This window comes from Pagrus pagrus, assembly GCF_965226575.1.
Source record: "Pagrus pagrus genome assembly, chromosome: 3".
In the NCBI taxonomy this organism is placed as follows: domain Eukaryota; kingdom Metazoa; phylum Chordata; class Actinopteri; order Spariformes; family Sparidae; genus Pagrus; species Pagrus pagrus.
Window position 1 is genome coordinate 10,829,382 of NC_140187.1, and position 24,292 is coordinate 10,853,673.

A 24,292-nucleotide genomic window follows, 5' to 3' on the forward strand; every position below is an offset into this window, starting at 1 on the left:
AGGGCGCACAAGGCCATGGGAACTGCAGGACACCGGAGGGAAGATGAGCGGAGCTCAGCAGAGATGTGGAGGGCCGAGGGCTGAAACTAAAGCTAAAACAAACCCAGCGGGGCCACGGGGGGCCACAGGGCCACAAGGCCAGTCCCGCCAGCTTCACCTGGGTCCCAGGGTTCTGCTAGACCACTGCTTCTTTCACGGATATCAAATTCTACCCTTCGAGCTGATGGACTACATCACGGGATGGTGTATTGTGTTTTAAGTTGAAATGTCATTTGATACAGTCAAAGGGATACACCGAGTTTATACAGATTTACCTGTTGTTCAACCAAACTGTTGAGCGAGGAAAAGACGACAGAAATGAAACTGATATGTGCCGACTAGTTCATTAATCAAGAGGACGTCACGCTCATTACAAGGTAGCCCGTGCGAGGCATCGTTCGACAACATCCGTTGGCAAGCGGTCAAGTGCAGAGGGGGGCTGAAACAGGAGGAGACATAGCAATCGATAAAATGTGTCCAGATAAAATCCACCAACATCTTATATGAAAGGTCAACTGTCTCGTCAAGTGTTGGTTCACGAGTGAGTCAGGGTTAATTAAATTTTCTATGAAGGATGTGTGCCGTTGATCTTATTTACATTCTTCAAAACTGATTTGAATATTATGTCTGGTTTCTGTATGTCTGTCTGTCTGTGTGTGTGTCTGTTCGTGGTTGGACGTGTTTAGAGTGTCAATACATGTTTCGTATCAGTGTCTGTCTGAGTCCTTGTCATGTCTGGTCACACACTGCGGCGACCCTGCGAGGATTTGACCTCTTATTAAAACATTTCTCGACCAACTGCTTGGCTAGGTGACTCGCTGGTCTGTAATCGTGCCATATGGGACCCCACCTGGAGCCCTCAAATTTGGACAGTCGATTTGCCGAAGTGCCTGGGGCAAGGTTGGGGGTGGATTCAGTGCCGCACACAAACCCTCTCTCTTTCTCTCTGTCGCTGATAAAAGACACAGAACAAGGGCCCAGTATCTGTGTGACACTGTCGTGCCATCTGCCAGCTACTGATCTGTTCCACGATCTTTGGCACACGGTCCAACAGACTGCAGTCAAAAGCAAAAGCACACTTTTATTTCAGCATATCATATATCAAGGATTTTCATGTTATGTTTTCATTTGCATCCAGATTCAGATTTAAAAAGAAAGCCAGCGCCTTGTTAGAAGTGGTTGTTTCACTTGACAGTTTATTTATAATCTCTGAAAAAATAACGTAATTTTTTCTTCTTTTATTGTGTTTTATGACTACTTTTTTGCCCTTTATAAGGCACCTTGTGACGTCTCTGCTATTGAAAAGTGCTATATATATAAGTTTCTTACTTAGAGCCAACATATTAGCCCTTTCCTGCAAACTCTGTCCTGATAAGCCTGATAATCCCTCAATAAACTCACTGTATACAGCTTCAGAGAGAGATCTACCATGTCCCATGCAAACTCATTATATACCTATAGACAGAAATAGAAATATACAGTGCAGAGCTACAGCTAAGGATGATTATTATCTATTATTCAGTAGATTCAATTCTCTTCGCTCCATAATTTGCCTTCTCTTAGAAAATAGTAAAAACAGTCCAGTATTACATCATAACCAAAGTGAAGACCGTAATATTTATTTTTCTGTCAAATAAGACAAAGAAAAGTGTTTAACTCTCTCAACTGAGGAGCTGGAGCCAGGTTATGTTTGGGTTTTTTGTTTGAAACATAACTTAAATCGATTGTCAATTATCAAAATTGCTGCTGATTCAGTTTCGACTAATCATCTTAGCTCCACAAAGAATCGTCAAACACTACCTACAAACACTGCCGTCAAGTTGGGCACAATGTTTATCGTCAGTCCAAGATGGATGGTTGAACTTGTCTTTAATCAACGAAGGATAAAAGTAATAAACGTGTAAAGTGTAAAAGAGAGAAACGCTGAAAATCAAAGTTTCCTTTGGCCAATTGAAACTGGTTAATTAGCTGTGCAGAAACTGAGGCTCAGACGTGCTGGTGGTCCGCCAACAGATGTTCAGGATTGATAATCTCAACCCGGGACGACCTCAGCAACCAGAGAATTCATTAAGAGGCAAACACATTCCAAGTGCACATATTTTAGCATCAAGTACATTAACAAAGTTTGTTATCACAGCCCATATTCTGCTCGATGTCCTATTTGTGCTAATGTGTGTACACTTGATACACTATAATTCATTGTTGTTGCCACGCCAAAATCAATTAACAGAATATTTCTGTTTACACGCAGACAAAGACGTCCATCAGCAGAAAAAAAAAGAAAGAGAAACAGTGGGTTACTTTTGATGTTTGGAATACGCTTAACTCTGCCAGTAACCTGTCGAGTTTCTGTTGACTCCACAACACATTCGCTGACGCAGTAAAAAGCGAAAATACAAGAGTAAGATGTTTCCGTGTTTCAGTCACCTGTTTTATCAGGCTGACCCATCTCGGTGAGGTTTCACACAGCCGGCACGGAAACGCTCGGAGGGCTGTGGTGTTTAAATCATCAACCGAGAATTAGGGAACCTGAGTGACCAGTTTAAAACCTGCGCAAGCGATAAATCCCGATTAATCCCCTTTACAGACACGTTCAACTCTCACAGGAGTCTCTGCAACTTTTTCTTCAAATAAGCAAAAAAACACACACACCTGGCCAGTACTTCAGCTCTTTAAATGAAAAGTGAATGTCTCCTTTGAACAAAACAGAAGTCATTCTACAAGAGGCTCCAATTAATCTCTGGCAGCAGTGAACCTGTTGCCGACTCTGTCTGCACTCTGTAACTTTAGACGGAGACTTGGTGGCCCTTTTCTTTCCACTTGACTAACTCCCTGCAACAAGACTTGCTTTAATGCCAGCAGCTACCCCCTTCTGTCCCCTCAGTAATGAAAACCTCTTTCTTCCACAATGCCAGTGTCTTTATCTCCTGCACACACTCCTTTCGCTCCTTCCTAAATTACCTCTCAATAAAATTCTGCATTCTTTTTATACTTCCTAATTCTTTCTTTCGTCCCTCCTCGCTCGCCCTCATCTCCCGACACACACTCTAATAATATCCCTAATAATTTTCCCCTGTAATATTGCCAAATCCGAGAGGGACCACCTACCCCAAGGCCCAGACTCTGACTCTCCCAGAACCAGTGCCCCGGGACGGGGGTCAGAGTGGGGGACAGCTGGCAGACCTCCCAGCAGCCTGGAGGAGTGGGTGTGGGGTTGGAGGACTGGGCTGACCCCAGTCAGATGGTGGTCTGGCTCCCAGGTAAAAAACATCTGGTCCAGTGATGGGAGGGCGGTCGCACACGCGCTCGCACACTCAAAACTGACACACGCCTGACTGCATGAGTGCTCCTGCCTTCTCTAATGAACTCACACACACACACAAATGTACACACACACTCAGGCTGGCTGCTTTATTAGTCATTAGGACAAAAAGGTTTGCCCTCGATCAGTCTCCTCAGCAGATAGAAGCAAGTGGCCGCCCTAGTTGCCAACAGCTGGCCAGACAAACTTGCTGGTAGCTGAAGGTCCAATTACTTCTTTACTGATAATTTTACTGTGTGAGCGTGTGTGTGTGTGTGTGAGAGACAGAGAAAGTGAGAGAAAAGAGGAAGCAAGAGAGATTTATGCCTCCGTGCACAGATAAGAATGCAGGACAAATGAGATAAGACAGAAATTATGAGCAGGTATTAAAAGATGGAAAATGGTGGAGAAAAAATTTGGACGCCTCATGAAATAGTCCCTGAGCTTCAGAGAATGATTAAATTCTCTTTTCAGTGGAAAACACCCAAAACGTCATTATTAGGCACGAAAAAAAATGAAATACGGTCGCTGCGATGTGTGTGGCTTCACCAGTCTCCAGATGAGATAAGGGGGAGAGGAGATGGCCAGAGAGACAGCTGTTGTCTGCTGACAGCCGAGGGTTTGATACACACACATAGACCTACACACACATCGCCCACGAGGCCTCCCCGGGTGCTCTCTGGGGCTTAGGGGAATTAAAAAGGCAGGGAGGAAGGGTGAGGAGAAGACTTTCAGAGGGAAGTGCGATAACCTCTGAGCCTCAGACTGTTCGAGAGCCAACGGATCAACATGTAGTGTCACCAGCATCTCTTTTCCATCCCGGTCTCTGGTTTCACATATTAATATGTACGTGCAGATTCACACACGCACACGTCCGAGGTCTCACCACACAACTGACTCACTACTTCTGACAGTTTACACTGATTAGAGGGTGAAAAAAAAAAATCTTTGTTTGGCATCATCACCTTCTGCTGTTGCTTTAATGCTTTGCTTTGATAAAGAGGTTTTTTTTTTTTGTTTTTTTTTTTACAGAGAACAGTCTTGATGTAGTCAGACAGCTGCACATATCAGGCTACACTCATGATTACTTCTTCTGAAGTTGTATAAAGTTCAGAAGCTGAAACCTGAAACTCGAAACATGAAATTAATGATTTTTTTAACCCAAAGTTTGACTTCTTTCTTTTGTTTTTAAATTTGACTTTTTTTTTTGAAAGACTTCCATGATAATGCCCTCAGGAGATATTTGGACTTAAACACAAAAAACTTAAGATGCAAAAGTAAAAGAGGTGCAAATGCAATACGATAAAGAAGAAAAATGTCGGATAAACGAGCAAAAAAAGTGCACTTCTGGCTCTTTAAAAGTCATTTTTTATTTACGAACAAAGTGAGACTTTAAAGTCTCCTGTGTTCAGATTTACGGTTCAAGTAATCTGTTGCTCTCATTATAAAAACAAGGACAAACCGAGGTAATGACACTTTAATTACCTGTCGAACATAAAGTACACAGTGTTGGAACCTGCTCCACCAAACTGTCAGATTATGACGACCTTGTGCAAATTTGGACGAGCACAAAGACAGAGTGTGAACGAACACAATGGTGTCACGGAACAAGAAAAACAGCATCTGAACTGAGCACGACGACAACTTGCACAACGCACCGCATATCCAGCCCGTCGGGGAAAAAACTGTGAGAATATCTCGAATATATTCTCAGACTGTGACAGCCCTGGTTTAACCCTGAGTTCAAGTCAGCAAAGGCTGTTTGACTCCCAGAGAAAGAGAGAGAGGAGGAGGAGGAGGAGGAGGAGGAGGAGAAAGAGATACACAGAAGCTAAGAGACATCTAGAGCCGTGCGGCTGTGAAGAAATATAATGAAATCGGTGCAGATAAAGTCAGGAAGAGCAGAGCTTCCTATGAAAATATTTATCATTCCACGAACGTTTGGCTTCAGAGGGCTTTGGACTTAATTTGTGTTTTCTTAAGAGGGGGTGCCTCGCGCTACAGGATGGGGAATTCTCCACAGCCCGGGACTTTTTGGGCTGCTGCGCTTATTCACAATTTATTAGAGCCAGTAATAGGAACCATGAAGGCTGAGGAGAGCGAGGGGGAGAGGGAGAGAGAGAGGGAGAGAGAAGGTCCCGGCCCGGCCGTGCATGGAGAGGAGGGAGTCCAGAAATGGGGCCTAATGTTATTAAGAGAAGAACCGCAGTGTTAAATCAAACACGCCCGAGCACACACACCTTCGGTATGTGGTCTGTGCGCACAACTCGGGCCCTCCCCCTCCCTCCACCTCCACCTCCACCTCCACCTCCATCAAGACTCCTGGATGTTATTTGTGTGGGGTTGAGATACAGGTATATAAAGGAGAGTTACTGAGATTTACAATCCGTCACTGAACTGAAGCTGATACGGTGTCTGTCGAAAATAGAAATCCCACTTTGGCTGACAAGAGACAAGGAGAGATATACGTTCAGTTATTTTTATAAAAGTCGAGAGTAGAGAGCTGGTGTGAAAGAAAATTATTTTAATATTAAACTGTGTTTCCCCTGCGTTAACAATGATGATATTAATAAAAATGTATTTTTTTTCCATCTAGGAAGATGAAAAAACTAAATTGTATAGTTGAAATAATGCTAATTTAAATTTTATTAATTTTATTTTAAATAGAAATGATGTTAGGAGCTCTCGTATTTCTTTAAAAAATGCATACGTTTTAAAAAATCAGGACAATTTTAAGAATGACAAGAAAATGCCATATTATATCTATTTTTTTTATTTTTTAAACCCAAAGGGCCCCATTAATCCTTGTCCCTCCAACTGTGCAGCTGATAGAAAATGATTAAAGGTGATTTAAATGGCTGGCAAAACACAGCGGGTGAGTGAGTTTTCAGGTCTGGAGCCATGAAGGGGTCCTTGAAAAATATGAATACCGGCCTTTGAAAAATGCTTAGCGAGGCTCCCCCCCCCAATTTACTTAATGAGGGTCCCTGCGTGGCTGCTGAGGGGGTGTCAGTGATTTGGGTGTAATCTTCTGTACTTAAAGCCAAAAAAGTGTTGCAGCGACTCCAGCAAGAAAAACAAAGGCGCTCAGGGTGCCTCACACACTCCTCGGCCCACCACACACACCTTTTAAAGGGCTCAGTGAGCTATTTTTTTTAAGTTTTCTGTTGTTATTGATGACTTTCACAATAAATAAAAACAACAGAGACTGGAGCAGTAAGGGTGGAAATGATGTGACAGTATCTCCAGCTGACAGGAAGATTTCCAAAGAGCATTTACGCTTCCCATTGGCTTTACTTTGTCTTCATTACAACACAGTTTGTAGTCTATAATTTAAAATATGTCCTGCGAGCGTTTGGTTGTTTTATGAAACACGTGAGATCCTTTTTCTTTAAGAATTATAAAAAATAATATTAATATCTGTCTGCTATTGTTGTTTCCTCAATTATCCAGACACATTCAATGAAAATAAACCTTTTCAAAAACTGTCATCTGTTTTATTTAATGATCTGATTAAAAAAACACAAATGGAAATATTTTATAAATTAATTATATATAATATTCATTCTTATGTTTATATTGTAAACTTAATATAAGTGTGTCAGGGGGTTATTAGTGGCATTAAGGGGATATCATTCTGATATAAATCTAAAATTAAATGCCAGGAATTAAAGCAGATTGAAGCAGCTGAAATATACTTATTTACATATTTTCCCAGAGAGAAAGGTGAGCTCCAGTGTTTGGACCAGAATAAACACCTTAAATCACAAACTCGATGTCATGATCGTAAATATAAAAAAAGGCTGAAGGAGTTCACACTTACCATAATTCAGGAGGAAGAATATGCAGGAAAATAATAATTAAAAAATCCGATTATCAGTCAGAGCGGTTGTCTCTCCATGCCCCGGAGGACTCCGCAGACTCTCCACCAGTGTCCCGGCAAATCAGCGACAAAGTGAGCGAGCTCACAGATCCCGAGAAGAAGAAGAAGAGGAGGCAGAAGAAGAGGAGGAAGAAGAGGAAGAAGCACGAGTTTGTCGGTCGACAGACAGCTGACAGCTTTCTGCAGACACTCACTCTCATCGATCTCACTTCTCCTCTGCAGCTTCAGGAGCGTGTTTGCTTTCCCGGCGGTGGGGAAGTGATGTTAAGTAAATGAGCGAAGATCTCTGGTTCCTCCTCCTCCTCCTCCTCCTCCTCACCCAGAGAGGTGCGCGCAATGCACACAGCCTGAACGTGTATGTGTGTGTGTGTGTGTGTGTGGCGCCCTCCCATATCCAAACCATTTAGAGCTGCTTCACCTCTCTTCTTCTTCTTCTTCTTCTTCTTCTTCTTCTTCTTCTTCTATCTGCGCTTTAAATCTTTGTTTGGTCAAGGGCTCTTCTTCGTTTGTTTACACAACGACTCACCCAACTATTCAGTGCGACTCTGTGAAGCTGCGGACTCTCTGTATGCACTCCAGATAGGAGCATTTATCAGTTTGTGGTAAACAACTGCAGGGTATGGACAGCTTTATCAAGATTGTTATCTTGAGTGTGTGTGTGTGTGTGTGTGTGTGTGTGTGTGTGTGGGTGTGTGGGGGTGGGGAGATTCATTATTTCCATCCCTCCTCTCACTTCATTCATACTATTTCTTTATAGGATTTACCTGGCAGGTGACAACTCTCTAGCTGAAACAATGAACAGCACACACAGTTACCTTTTGCAAAAATGTGCTGTTTTTTTTAAAATTAATTATTTTTTTTATTGGTCTTTGGTCAAAGCTAAACCCAAGACTAATACACAGCAATTACGTGATTAGCCTGTTAAAAGTCATTGGAAAAAGTAGGTTACTCATTATCCAATAAGTGTTAAGTTATTGTATAAATACCACTGATTAGCCCACTGATGCAATAAAGCATACAGTTGTCACTCTACTGTAATTTTAAATGTTGACACGATACTAAAATCCACCTCTTTGATACGGCAAAAAGGGAAAACAAAAAAATCATCTGCTCACAAAGTAGGATGATGACCTTACTTTTCCCCTCCTTGTCCATTTCTTGGTTGTTCGGTGGGTTTTTCAGCAGCTACTGAATGGATTTCCACCAAACTTGGTTGGAGGATGGGTTTCGGCCCACAACAGACCCCATTAGCTTTTGTTGCAGATCCAGGAATTTTTTTCTCACTCTCTGTAACATTGTGAGATGGGATGTTTTTCTCCATTTTCATGAATCTCTCCAGGAATAATGATCTTAATGAAAAAACTTACTGGTATCTGAGAGTGAGTATCATTCCATGCAGATCTGGTGAGCTTAAAGGAGCACTATGTAGTTTTGGAGAAGAAATTCAAAGTCAGACTTTTGATATTTACAGTTTTAATGAGGTAATAATACAAACTCAGAATGTTTTCCCCATAACTGAATACACAAGCTGTTCTCAGAGGAAAATAAGGTCCCCACGACACTGTTTCAAGCTAGAAAGGTGGCAGGGTCCGCCAAATAAAAAACAAAGTAAAACGGTATGAAATCGTGTCGTCCATTATGGTCAGTTTGTTTATCAGCCATGAAAACGAAGACATGTTAACTTAGTTTGTTTAGGCATGAAAAATCAGCCGATGAAGATCTTTCTCTTCTGAATTAAATGTCTTCCCCAAAACTACATAGTGCACTTTTAATTAATGGTTAATCAGTTATGGGTGGTTTAAAATTTAGAGAGGTATAGGCCTGTCAAGCTTGATATTAGATAGAGACTGTAGGGCCTTGGTGAAGGTATACACTATGTAGTTTTGGAAAAGAAATTCAAACTCAAAAAGGTAACATTCACAATGTTAATACGGTAATAATACAAACTTAGAAATATATAGTGGATATATACTTCCATAACTAAATACACAAGCTGTTCTCAGAGGAAAACAAGGTCCCCAGAGCACAGTTTGAAGCGGTGGTGGCTTCTTAGGGTCCTGCAAATATAGACAAAGTAAAACAGTATCACACTCACAAATGTTTAATGATGTCTATTCAGTTTCTTTAGTCGTGAAAATTTAGATTTATCTCCTCTGATCAAAATTCAGAGAGCGCTGGTGCAGCACACGTCACACATGCCAGCAGATTTGTAATGATTTTAATATCTGTGCAGCCTTCGGTTGAAATTCTGACTGTAGATCTGCTTTTTTTAAGAGCTTCAGTACTTTCAAAATGATCAAATGCAGACATCATATCTTTTTAAACACAAAAAAGTTTAAAAGTAATGATGCTTTGGACAACCTTATTAAAGCATAAGCATAAACCTTTTATTGAGAGTAGCTCACTGGAAAATCTGACTTGCCTTTGGGTAGTTTAATCGATAACAATGAATTATATTATGAAGCCGATCACATGTTTCGTTTGTAAAATCGTAACTTCAGTTTAATTTGTCTGGTAAATCGAATGGAATGTTTCCCCTCATCTGTGTATAAATATAAAGTCACATAAAAATGGAAATACGCAAGTGCCTCGAAAAGTACAGTTTACCAAATGTTCTTTTGACTGCCGATCATTTATTTTTACACCAAAATAGAGCTGCAAAAGACATCTGGAAAAAAGCTGCGTACTGTAAATAAACTGTAAAATTGATCCCAGTTGCACGAAACTTCCACGTCCATCAGGGCTTTTTTTCATCGCTCCAAAATCAGTCGGGAAGCTGTAATTATTTCTGTAAAATCATATTTTGATTCTCTCAGTTTGAAGACCTAAAATCAAAATGACTGACATCTACATATTTATGTCGTCCTTTTCCTACATTATCTAAATACATGTTCCTAGTTCCTTCTGACATTTCCAGGATAAATTATCAGGCAACAAACCCATTTTAAACTCATTCTCATTTTCTCTTTTTTAACCCTGGAGCGTATCACCTGCTCCTGGTTGTGTATATGGTAAATGTCAAAGATCCTTCAAGGTTACCAAAACAGGTCATGTGGGTGTCTTGACAACACCTGCTGAATAGAAGAAAAGCAATACATGATGGTCTGCTCCTCCCGTTTCCACATAAGTTCCCTTGAAACAGACAATGCAGGCGTCTCGTCATCTGTCTGCCTGTTTGTTTCTTATAATGAGAATATGTGTGTGTGTGTGTGTCTGTGCCAGCTTGATATGTGCCCAACGTGTGTGCCATTGTCTCAGTGTGTATTCTGTAACATGAGGAACAGTGTGTCGGAGCTAGAAGCCGAGACTCAGGAGGAAACAGGTTCTCCTGAGCGAGGACAACAGGATGCCCTCGCTGACATCCGCAGACATGGATACGTCAGGGCACCTGGGGGAGACTCATGCTGCTTCACATGGGCCAGTGTCGGCATCACTGACCTTTCTGAATAAAAGAAAAGAACATCCTCGAGGGTACGGCTCTCAAAAAAGCTGGATAACAACACGTGTCCTGGGTGAAAAAGGTGTTATTTTTCAGCGCAGTGTAAAATAAGGACAAAGGGACAAAAAGAAGGAGAAAGATAGATGAGGAACTGAATTTGTGGTTGCTACGATATCAAGAATTTAAAGGACACTTCACCATATTATAGTTTATTGGATAAATTACAGTTGTTATGTTGTGCTGTGATGCTGTCATTTACTGCTTTATTTCCTTGACCCAATAAATCAAGATCGACTTCAGTTTAATTCTCCTGCTGCCAATAGTCACATCCAAAATCCCCCGCAGAATGCGCCACAACTTGTTGCATTTGGCACCGTGAGCTGTCAGACTCACGACAGTGACAGCAATAAGGAAGAGAGGACACTTTCCTGTTGTGAAAATGATTCATGGCCTTCCCTCAAAATTCTGCGTTACTTCAGCGTGGAGTGGAAAATTGATATATCTCCGACTTATGCAGTCAATGATGACAATTATGAGTCTAGAAAGGAAATCTTGGTCTTTAAATGTGAGAAGATACAAAAACAAAATGTTGATATTTCAACCCTGTTTAATGACAGTGTGTTGAGGGCTGATGCAGGAAGAAGCGAGGTGTTACAATGCACCCTATAGTAAAGTTAAGAAGGTCAGGGAAGGATCATTTACAGTAAGCATTCGCTGAGGAAAAAACATTTTTTAAATTCAATACCTCCACTTTGCTCTTTTTGTTCGGTTTGTTTTACGCCAGGCAAACATTTTATCTTTGTGGGCGGACAGAACACATGTTGGGTCACGAGAATAGCTTTGAAAAGCAACTTGTTGCTGGTTAACAGGTAGAAAAATAACATTTTGTGTCGGGAATGCTGTCTGAATCACAGAGTAATGTACAGAATACTGAAATGGCCAACAAAAAATTAAGCATTTTGAGCTGTATTTTGTGTGTTTTGGTGCAAATAACTCATCTATAGCTACACATGGTTGTATGAACACACTTAATTTAGCGAAGCAATTAAAGCTTTATTTCAATTTCTCTTTGTCACAATATTTACAAAAATGTCCTTAACCACATTATTTCATGTCCTAATCTTTAATGTCATGTGTTTACTTTTACTACACTGAAAAATCACTTCATTATGAGAAGATATGTGTTCTGGTATGTTAGATCACGTGCTGTGAAAAATTTTGGGAAACTTGCAACCATGATACATAAAAACAAAGGCTCGACCTGAATTTGAACAATAAAATGCTAAATAACAACAACATGCACACAGAAATGCACCGTAAAATTGCAGGAACAGGAATATATAACTGCTAGGATTAATGCTACTATTTTTATCGGTGCTTTAAATATCAACAGCTGCGACCTAATGTACTGCAGTTTCAGTGACATGATGAGATATGATCGCCGTCAACTGCTTCGTCATTAGTCAAAACCAAAACATCACAATTTCCCTGTACTGTACTTGACTCACAACTGTCGATAAGGATGATATAAATGAAGGGAATTTTGATCTCATGGTGTTATTGACGGAAAAATGTCCAACAAATGCACGGACACACTGGAAAAAAAAAATCCTTTATTGTGACATGACAGCACTGAGGTACAAAATGACAATGGCTCTGGGAAGTACCGTGACCCAGACACGATGAACTAGTCTGCCTCAGGTTCAAACAGCAGGCGGGCAGGCCAGCTCCTTTCTTCCACTGGAATGTGCGGTGGAGAAATAAAAGCTGCCATTGTCTCTCTCTTCCTATGATGGCCTCAGTTGGTTTTCTGTCCTCTTGCCAGCTGGCAGTATTCGCTGAGACACACTGTCACGGTGTGTGTCATCGGGGTTGCTCCTGTCAGGATGCAGGAAAGTGCTGCTAAAGTTTGTTTTGTTACAGAGAAGAAGGTGTCAGAGAGGAATCTGTCTTTAAATGTAACTCAGCTGATGGAGACTCTCATGTGACGTGGTCCGCGGTTTGAAGTTTAACATTTTGACGTGTGAAACTTAATTGTTCTTAATCAGGCCTCATATCAAAGGTAGCATTTTCTGATAAAGACATGTAGAATATGCCAATAATATTCAGATTTTAGGAGCATCGTTTGGTGTACACAGCGAAGATGCATCCCAACTGGGATTTTTACCACAGTTTAACACAGCCGCTTGCCTGCATACGAAAGAAAAAGTCCCCTTTTTCGGTCAGAAGAAGAAACACTTTAAATACTTTTAAACATTATGAAACATCAACATCAACTTTTTAAAGAAAACATTAGTGCAATATTCATTTCAGCCATGTAAACAGCTTAGTAAGAATGTTGTCTCTTTTTTTAAATAAGGGCAAACACGGATATTTTGCGCATGCAAACACAGTCATTGATGTGAATGTCTTGTAAGCATTATCATTCCCATGCTGAGGGATACTGAGAGAACTCGGAAAGGGGAGGGAGCGAGAATATAAACATGAGGAGAGCATGGATGTAATAGTATACTTCGCAGGGCTTAACGCCATGTGAAAGGAAGCAAGAGCCCTATAATAACCACATCTGGGTTTAGATGCCCCCCTATTTATACCCCTCAAAAGCATAAACCTTAGCTCTCCAAGGCCTACACCCCCCCCATCTGCCCCATGGCATCACCTCCACCTTTAGAAACTCTCCCTGCTTGAAAACCAGCTAAAATTATGTAAGTCTGAGACGAGTCTACTTGAGTCGACAACAAGCTCAACATCTGTCAACTTGTTCCCCATGATTCCCATCTTATTCTGGATTGTCCTCAAATAAATTATCAGCATGCATCAGCAAAGAAAGAAATCCAATTTGATACAATTTTGACTATGTGCAAAGCAATCATAACATTTGTGCTCTGGGCCATGATCATAGTGATAGACCGCTTATGAGTTTGTTTGCATAATGAAAGAAGGATGCGACTTTAACCTCTGTTATTGGTTGGTTGGTCGAAAGTCATTGCGGGAAAGGTGGTTCAAGTCAAACTGGCAGGTAGATACAGAAGTGTCTCTAAGGACTGGGTAGTGCTAGCAAAGAAAAGATGTGTTATCCGACCTTGCCTGAGGGAATTTTCTGTTTTAAATGGCATCATGAGACATAACAGGCCATAGTGAAAATATGGTGATAACCAGCGCTCATTTTCATATGTTGCATTTGGTTGTACAAATAAAAAAGCGGAAAGAAACAGTTGGTAAACAAGTGGTGAAAAAAGAGAAGGGCGTTTCCAAAGCTGTCCCATCTGACAAGACGGCTCATTAGGGTCAAAACAGTTCAAGGGTGTTTTTTTTAAGATAATAAAGACTTGATGGAAATTTTAATGGCAACTAAAACTAACCAAAAAGCATAAAAATAAGTCTTAGTGAGGTGTCGGGCCAACATGACCCACCAGAAAGCCCCAGTGGTGGCATAAACGTATAACATTCTTTAAAGTCTGTCTAACAGGTCGGTCCAGACTCTCCCTCAGGTGATCAGCTGGGATGAGATCTGGTGTCATACCACAGCATGATTCACATCATTGTCACATTCGTCTAACCATTCAGTGACCTTTATGGAGGCATCTGCATTTTTTAGCATGTCATAGGACTGTCACATTTAACTAAATAAAACCTAAATCCAAAAGCAGATTTTTGAGGTGCAGTACAAGTGCAGACTTTTCAGAGAACAGGAGGTAAATCACCCCTCCACTCTTCTAAAAGCATTTTTCTCTCCCTCTGTCTCTAATAAACACACCCAGCATCCCTCCATTCTTCCCCACTGGGACCAGTGATGGAGCAACCCTCCCTCCCAGTGAGACAGCTCTCACCCGAGCTGGTCATATGCTGTGCGTGTTATTTAACTGACCCTGGCCTCTAACCGTAAGGCAGGGAGGCCCATCAGGAACACACGCATGTGCAGGGTCGCGAAGGGGTTGTTTTTCAACTGTAACATATTGCAGATTTCTGTTTGAAAAACAGTCCAAAAATAGATAGAAAAAGACCCAAATAATCAATGTTTTGTGTGTTTTAACACTTGCATATGGACACACGACTGGGATCAACACAAAGGTTTGACTTACAAGTATATTTAATGATCAGACTCTTTAATTTTATTCAAATAGGTAATGTAAGAACATGCATCTGTGTTCTTGTTGCTGTTTTTTTATACATATTTTGTCTTATATAACCAAATTATAGCAAACCTATTACATGCAATCCATTCCCACTCTGCACAGGAATGTACCCATGAAGCAGTGCATGTACTGTATACATACACACACAGACACAAAAAGCCCACATGTATACTCCCCCTCCAAAGCTGCCCAGCACCGCTCTGCGCCCTCCTCAGTGCCCCCCATGTCTCAGGAATGTGGGAATGATTGCCTTAATTTTATAAAGCGCACGGCTTCCTTTGGTTCAATTTTCACCAACACCATAAAAAAGAAGCAGTTGTAAGGTCAGCAAGAACCCATCTGGTTTTGCCATTGCTGCGGCTTTAATGACAGGTAATAAAAGTTCAATTTGACAGAAATTACAACAGATGTTTCAGGCTGTAAGCCGCAGACAGAGTTGGTTCCACAGCGGGATGAAACCCCAGCCTGCAGGAGCTGCCCCTCTGGTCTGATATACTGTATGAAATGACTAATGTTTGTACAGCATGAAAAACTGCATTAAAGATTCACATGTAACAAGTATGCAGAAGGTTCCCAGCTTTACATGCTTCCTTTTCTAAATGATCTGCTCGATAACGTGAGTTTTTTTTTTCTTTTTTCAGCACAGGAAGTTTTTCCTCACTCCAATCGAGGGTCTAAGGACAGAGGATGTCCTCCACTGTACAGATTGTAAAGCCCACTGAGGCAATGTGATTGTGATTTTGGGCTATATTAATGAAATTTTGATTTGAAGTCCCGCCCCTCCTGTTGTGCCACATGGGACCTTATTTCGGGCAAAAATTGCGCAGTCAATGGCGAGAGACACATCATTTTTTTTTATCCCGTTTGAATTGTGCAATGAATTACATTGCGGTTTGTGGACGAAGTGGTCCCTTTGGCGCAGTAAAAGTACGAATAAAGGTGAAAATCACAACAAGTCTGACCATATTGACAGCTGCAATTATGCAAAAGGAGAGTAAGTCAGTTTTGTGAGCTAGCTATGGGACCGGCTACAAGGTTTCAGTTATGGGTGGTGAGCTTTAAACGAGACGACATTACTTATGCCATTGTTGGGTGTGAAGTCTTTGTAATTTCGTACTTTCACTGTTTTATACTTGATTATTTTTAAGACCAACTGCGACTTTTTCAAGTTGAAAAATTGTCTTTTAAATTGACAAACATCATATGTGTAATTCGTGGTACAATTAAAATCATAAAGAAATATTTCTAAAGAATAAAATAGAAGATAATATAAGCTGAAAGGAGTAAGGCAAATACAGTTCAGTTACAGAGCAGTGCCAGATATGAATAGTTAGTCCCAAATTAGATTAAATAACAGGCAGTGGCAATCAGAAAAGTATGAGAGATCTGCAACAACTGAGAGATCTCAAGTTTGGTGGAAGTTTGTTCCAGATGTGTCCTGCAAAAAAACTGATAGGCTGCTTCTCCCTGTTTACTTTTTGTCTCAGTAAGCAGACGGTTTATAATGGAGCAGGAAATCAGGCAAGATATCAGCGATGGTATACAGTATCTTTTGTAGATAATGAAACATGAATGTAACTCTAAACACTGTCATATTTGTGGACACATTAGTATACCAGGATCATACAATGCAATTCATCAAAACAAGCCTCCACTAAATGATATCTTTGTGGCAGGGAGGTGATGATTCATCTCCGCGAATATTATGAGTCTGTAGTTTGTGGTGTTATTGTGTTGGATTGTGTTATAATGCACTGTGAGGTCTTGTTGGCAAATTTTGTTCCTGTCTGTACAAACACCACAAAATGTGACCTCAAGTTGAATCACCATGTCTCTGACACAGTTTCAACAACGGCTGAAGCTCAGTAAACACTTAAGAGCCATCGCTTAAGGATTTAAACTCTTCTTTCGGACATGATAATAGTTTAAGCAACTTTCACATTAATTGACAGAAAAATACTCTGCAACTGCTTTGATTAAAGGATTAATTATTTATGGTTTAAGTCAATTTTCAAACATTAAATCTCAAAAATGATTTAGTTCTGGCTTCTCATTCTCATGGGGTTTGGGCTGACATTTAAAAATATCATCTTTAATAAAATGTTCTGGGCTTTTTTTTTGACATTTTATAGACAAAACAATAAATTAATTTAGTTAGAAATAAAATAGGTGATACTGAAAATAATTAACCCCACTTTAAATAGTTAATTTGAAATAATACTTTTTCTTTTATTTAGTTGCCAACTGTTCCTCAACAGAGTGAAACATCACTTGTAAACACCATTAAACACTCAATAGATAAGCTGTCATCCCATTAACTGTTATTTGATCCCATTTATATTTTCTGTTTGTTTATCAGGTTGGTACAACAGGACTGTCAGTCTCTTCCTCCCTGCCAGCCTCTGAGTGCACCGTTGAACCGTGAGAAAGTTTTTCATGCGCTGACACCTTTCTCACCGAACTGTAACAGCATTAAACTTTGAAGGAATGTCTCAGCGGATATGTGAAATTGAACATCCTCGGGGCAGGTATTCACCTGACTCTTCTCTATGTTTTCCCATGAGTACAAACACAACAGTGGCTGTGTCAGCCCGTGTGAAAACTGCTTACATTTCTGCTTCATGTATTACACGGCACGCGAGTCAACACCAGATCAACAAGATGTCACTCTCATCAGTTAGAGCTGCCGAGAATAACAGAAAACCACTCACTAGAAAAGGCGATAAACTCCTGTCCGTCTTAAGAAAACTAAACTACAAAATGTTTCTGAAAAACACAGCTGGTGTTCAAGCGACAGCTCAGACGATTGACACTTGTTCTCACTTCTGGTGATTTATAATTCCCTCATGAATGCAAATAAAGCAAAACCTCAGCCGGTCTCCTGCTCTCTATATGATGGATGATCTCCTGAGAGAATTTTGCTTTTTTGAAACCCTCCACCGGCACCCCGAACCTACACACAAAAACGCACTTTCAACTCTTCCATTTCCTGCGCGCAGGCCCAGAGGTGAGACAGATACGTTCACACGTAGCTTTACAAGTTCCCACGACAGGGCAGAAAGCACTGGACTTTGGGATCCATGCTTGATGGGGATATTTAAAACTCTTTCTCTGACAGAGACAAAGACGAGGTGTGTCGAGAGTATTGTATTTCCGTGGCGTCAACATGATTCGAGGAATGGTGTGAAATAGTTTCACGACAACATAGCCTATTGTTTTTTTTAACAATGTCAGAGGTTTTCTTTCACATTTTTGGAGTTGCTGGTGTTGACAAAGGAGCGACATTACTGGACAGTGATGATACCACTTCGAATGGCTTTCCTTCGGGTAATGGTTTTAAGAACAAGGAAAAAGAAGGAGCCTTGAGTCAATTACACCTCAACTGTAAAGGTATAACGATAGCATTCGATGAGGTCAAAAGGTCGTTGGTTTCAAAAGTGTGCTTGGAATTTACCATAATGTCATTTAACCCAATGATATTTTGTTACTTTTCCATTCAGGGATGATTTTCAGCATGTGTCGATCTTTTTTCTGCTGTTTTCGTTTCGCAAAAATGCTGACTTTGCTGCCCGTGCCTGACCGTGATGTGAGAGGGAAGTATGGCAAAAACTTCCTTGTTGAGACGATTGAGTATCACACCATCGTTTTGGTTCCTTTTCCCCCAGTTTGACCTCAGTGTGGCTTTTGAATTACAGTATTCAGGAAAAACATTGTGGTTTCAAATAATAAAGTTTGGCAACGCTTTTCTGAATATATAATTTTGTTGTGCTTGATATTGATGATTGTAATGTGCTAACAAAAATCTACACAACCACGCTAGCGTGTACACAAGCACAGTGGTGCTTTGAACTATGCTAACAACAGCACGCTAACGTGCTCACAATGCTCCAATTTACCATGTCCACCATCTTAGTTTAGCATATTAACACTTGCTAACCATCACTAAACACAAAGTACAGCTGAGCAGCCCTGACTCAAGGATACAATGTTGGCAGTTATCATTTCTGCAAACCCCTGACATGTTCACATTTGTAACTGTCGTAGGCTACGTACCATATTGACACTTGTTTATGACCTGACAGTCATATCTGAGGTGGAGGGGATGGCTGCCAAGCTAGTGACCAAGTTCAAGACTGCGTTTTATATCCTATTTTTTTTAAGTAATCATGTATTGAAGGCGAGGATGCCACTCCTGCTGGGTTTGCAACCTTGTGATTTATTTGAAACATGTATCTCACAAATACTGAATGTCATTGTGTCATTTTTATAATTGCATGTTCTGCCCTCTGGCAGTTGCACTCGGCACGACAAGGTGATTATTTCTTTATTTGATCCCATCTTACTCATCACATCTACAAGCAATGTAAGTATTGCCAATTGCAGTCACACAGCATCTACCTTTAAAAAAATGAGGATGGAGGACAGAATAAAGCAATCAGCAATATTCAGTATTCTGCAGACAAGAAATCTTTAATGACAAACATTACACGAACAGAACATCAGCGGTTCTATTTGAGCAAAAGACGCAACTGACATTAAATTAAACATTTATTTATTTGTTGTCATTTGTTATAAAGTATAATGCAATGCAAAAGTTCATGCTCAATTGCCCACAGAGCTGAAACAAAATGTTTGTTGTTGCATGATGTCACCTCTGCCTATGTTGAGCTGGATTCCCATGGCTGGAAGGCTGAAGGAAGCTAGAGTTCAGTACATGACCTGTATGTGCATGTCTGAGTGTTTCTGCCTATCTATTAGAAGGAAAGCAAAAGTTTTTAATCACTGTCAGCAAAAGGAAGTGAGTTGTAGCAGGTGATGAGTAATGGGGTAAGTCTCGGGGGGGATGAGGGCAGGCAAGAAAGACACATTTTCAGTTATAAAGTGAAAACATCACTGGGTGTTGAGGACGCAAAAGATTATATCTTGTTGCTTTCACCTGCTCATGGCAAAGCTGTCAAAGAACAAATGGAAGGGATGCAAACAAATAAAATAGAGGGCAATAAAGAGAGTGAAAGATCACAAGAAGAAGGATGTTGGGTGTCTGTTTTATACGAAAGGGGACGATCTGAAATAGTTCCTCATAGCTTTCTGAGGTACAGAAGCCCCGCTGCTCCACAATTCAAAACAGATTTAAGACTTAAAACAAGAAAGAAAGCAAGAAAACCAGTGCGATGCTGTGAGGCAACAGCTCACTCTCTCCACTGGATCCTGCAGTACCAAGGTCAAAGGACAGGAAATTAATTAAAAACCAAAGGTCAAAAATAATACCAGGGCACAGACCTATATACTGTATGTGGTGAGACACGCCCTGAGATGAACTTCACACACTTGACACACACTGAAGGTGTTGCTGTGCATGGCATACAGTATTTCCTTTCCACCATTTTTGAGGTTCAATGTAAAAATATATTTTCCCTTTCATGTTCTGTCATTAACAATCATTTTCTAGCTGGCGGTTGAATTTCACCCACATGCTATTTTGAAACAAAAAGTTACGGCTATTTTTCGACTTACTGGAGCCGCGCATTAATGAACTGTACTTTTACAGTGTGTCTGTCTGAAAAATATGAAAACAGGCTTTTCTAACGAGCCTAATAAAAAGACCCAGCAGTGTCTGAGTCTGAAATATTACAGTCTGCATCGCAGATATACATATTATTGTGGTTTACACTTAATTTCACTGTTTTATGTTTTGAGTCTGATGCTCTTGAAGCGCTGGAGAAACTCTTGACTCATATTTCTTCAATAAGCACTATTAGGAACGCTGTCTTTAAATTGATTATTGACTTTAAAACCAAATAGGACAAATTGCCGTCGCTGCTTTTATCCGTCTGCTGTGAGTATGTCGTATTGATTTTGATCCCAAATGAAATGCGGGAGGGTGACCTTCCCTTGGCCTTTGACCTTTCGTCCCTCCTACCCGACGCTTACACAAAGCCACAGAAGTTTTTGCTCGGAAATCAATGATTTGAAAAGTGATAGCTGAACAGGAAGCTAATGGATGAGGGTGGAGATTTGTAGCACTAAAAGAAGTTGACTGTATGAAGCTGCACCAGTCAGTGTAAGATGTGCAATAAAGGTGCAATAATGTGTAAAGCAGCTGAGAAAATTAAGAAGTACCTGCCAAAATACAAAATACTTTATAAATCATCCGTCTATATTTAAACCTATGTTATCAATGCAGACAGATGGCTTGTATGCGAATTAGGAGCATTTTTTCAGTTATGTTCTGCCTCTTTTTAAATATCTATTCTGGTTGTTTACCTTTGTGTTTGTACTCAGTGTTAGGTCAACAGTAAATCTGAATCAGATTGTTCATTTGTTTCAGCAAAAACAGAGTTGAATATATTAATGGCTTTGCACAATGACTCTGGCAAGAGAAGCTTTCCACTCACAGCAAGAGAAGTGTCAAAACATGAAACTCAAAGAGCGATGAGTGAAAGTATAATTTTCCTGGATTCAATGTTGAGCTTGTCTCTTTTTTTTTTGCTATAATTTAATACGAAGAATCACAGAATGAAGTAGTGAAAACCACTGACAGCATGTGGGAGTTGCTGAGTCAACGCAATCAAAAATAGTCACAATAGAATAACGAAGACATTGTAAAATGATCATTAAACACAAGATGTAAATTCTGTATTTCTCAATCACGTTCACCAACTTCTGTCCTCACTCTCTGATTTACAATCTTGCGACAGGCGACCTTATTTGAACATTATAGGAAACATTTGGGATAACATGAGTACGCAAATCAACAAAATATATGAGTGTCTCGTCATTTTTATACATTTTAATGCAGAAATGTAACAGAATATATTTTTAAAGACACCAATTTTGCATTAACTATGTGGGAGTTGCGAAGTCAACAAAATGATAAAATGATTGTTAACTCTAAAATGCCAATTATATGTTCCCGTACGAAAAATATTTGCCTACTGCCTACTGAAATAAGTGAAAAAATGGTAATTTAAGCCAGTAACTCTCTTATCTACCAACGTATCCCTAATGCAAGCTAACTTATCTTCCGTGTCTTTGTCTTCCAGCACATATTTTCATTTGTAGACACGTTTTTTATCTAAATTATTGAAGACAATGCTTTCTGCTGAATGATCCATTTCACCTTTTCACCCTCAGGAATGAAGAAAAGGATCTCGCAGAACACGGAAGCGATGTGGGAGAAACATGCTCTGAGAAGAGGAGACGCTGGTGTGACTCCCAGAGTTACCTGCCCTGGGTGATCAGGATAGAAACTCCCTCAGGCTTGTTTTTTTTCTTTTCTTTTTTTTTGTCTCTCATTGTAGAAGAGAAACAGAAGGGAGGGGCGAGAGAAGGAGGCCACAGGTGACCTTTTGGATTATCAACTCGATGCCTGGGGGCGAATGAGTGGGAGAGAAAGAGGGAGGGAGGGGGAGGAGAGGAGAGGTGGGGACGTGTTGAGGTAAAAAGGTAAAGGTGTGAAAAACAGCAGCGATGTGTTCATTTCCTCTCCGGTCTGCTTGGTGGCTCCAGGCGCTGGATTTTCACCGAGGCCTCACCTTGCCGCACATCGTCTTGTCACTGCAAAGTGTGTGAAAACTCCGCCCACAGAGAGAAACACAGCAAGGAAGGCTGAGTGTTAACACTTTACTACAAGAGACACAAAATCCTGAGTGAATGAGGATCAGGAACCAACTGCTGAATAATGAACAGCATCAGTTTACTGTAGGGGGCACAAGGAGTTCCTCATATGTACATAATAAGGAGGAAGTGAGTGATTGTTGGTTCTGTTATCTAACTAAAGATGAATGATCCTGTCTGTTTTCTCCATTTTTGGATTTTTCCCAACAACAGTTGTATTGCAAGGGGCCCAAGGAAGTACAGTGTCAAGTGTGAAGTAGTTTGGATTCAGATTCTTGTGTAAAAACTGCAAGCGAGAGACACTGCCCTGCAGAGTTGGAGTTTTGGATGCAGCAATTCCTGGCACACAGTTTTAGACGTGAGCATGAGCCAATTTAAACAACTGTCGGTGACTACTTGAAATTCAGTGCGATATTACTTTTTCACTGTTCAATAGCATTTATAATACTACATTTTACAATATCAGGTGCAATATTGCTTTAATTGCTTCTCAGTATCATTGTAAATATACTTCTGAAAAGCAATCGGCCCATTTGAGCAGCAAAGTTCTGAACGGGTACTGCATTAGTTGAGCTTATTTGGAACGATTAATTAGGAAACCAATCAGAAGATCTAGGAACTCATCATTACTCACTTGATTTGATGCACTTATATTATATCCCTGCATTCAATATTAGTTTATGTGCTGTTTCCAAAATCAAAGAACCCGGAAACTGGGACAAAATGTCAAGTCCATCTGCTGATGAAGATAAAATGAAATGATGAAAAGAAGAAGAAGAAAGAAGAAGCAACCATATAAAACTTGTTTAGTTTGTTTTGGTTTTTTTAAATGACGTACCTTAAGATCTTAAATCCAGTTCTGACTTGAACCCTAAATTGTTTTTGTTGGTTTGCTATATGTTTGTTTTTGCATGCACGTGAGTGGGTGTATTTGTCTGTCCTCTGCGGCTCATATAAAGTCTCCTTTGAAATAATTTCCCCTTTTTTTATAACAAGGCTTTTGGTGGGTTTTTTGGTGGTTTTCCTCTTGATTAACACTTCTTTTCATTATATCACGTGTCACCCTAATGGCTGTAAATACTGTTTGCCTCTACATTAAAGATGTCTTTATTTTGTATGACTTTATGCATCCTGCAAGCACTTAAATACAAGGACGTATCAAAGGTTTTATGGCTGTAAACCAAACATTGGCTGAGGGCAGTTTGTCATCGTGTCAGTTCAAAGCGTAAGTCCTGTGCGTCATTTAGTCATTTTGCCATTTTGGAGACCACATGAAAACCAAAACCACACGAGTCAGTACAGATTGTGCAGGGACACCAGTCAGTGGTCATAAATGAGCACCAGTTGCAGAAAATCACTGTAATTTCTTACATGCACTGTACATCTATTATATAACCAACAGATAGGAGAGATGAAGGTTTTTCTCCTGAAGCTTTTTGCAACAACTGTTACTTCTGCATCTTTAAAAACTACAAATAAAGAGGAAGTTATCACACAAATGATCCATGAAGTTGACTTGCAATGAAAGACAATAACACTCTTCACTGCCTTTCTCTTCTATTTTTGCACCAACATTCCCTTGTGATTGTTTTGTTCTCTTTCCTTCCTCTCAAAAAGAAAACACAAGAATAAAAAACCCTATTGGATCCATCCCCGTCCTGAGGACTTTGCTGCGAATCCACAGGGCGCAGAGGCCCAACGTGTTTATGGTCATGTCTGTGAGCAGTCGACAGGCACTGGAGCACCGCACACAACCACACCTAATTAGAACAAGACTGTTTGACTTACTGCATTACCCTGCTATTACTCAGACTGGGTACTGAAGGACACAAGACTTGGCTTTAATAACTCTGCACACAACTGAGGGAAAGTTTCTA

At 40.3% G+C, this 24,292-nt stretch overlaps 1 protein-coding gene across 1 annotated transcript in view; it reads right to left on the reverse strand.

Moving 5' to 3' along the window:
- Positions 1-7,462, reverse strand: part of eya2 (EYA transcriptional coactivator and phosphatase 2) — a 30,021-nt gene extending 22,559 nt beyond the window's left edge. Inside the window, exon 1 of the mRNA XM_084348074.1 lies at positions 7,164-7,462. The gene's annotated coding sequence lies outside the window, so the exon portion shown is untranslated. The remainder of the gene's footprint in view (positions 1-7,163) is intronic.
- Positions 7,463-24,292: the final 16,830 nt, after the last annotated feature.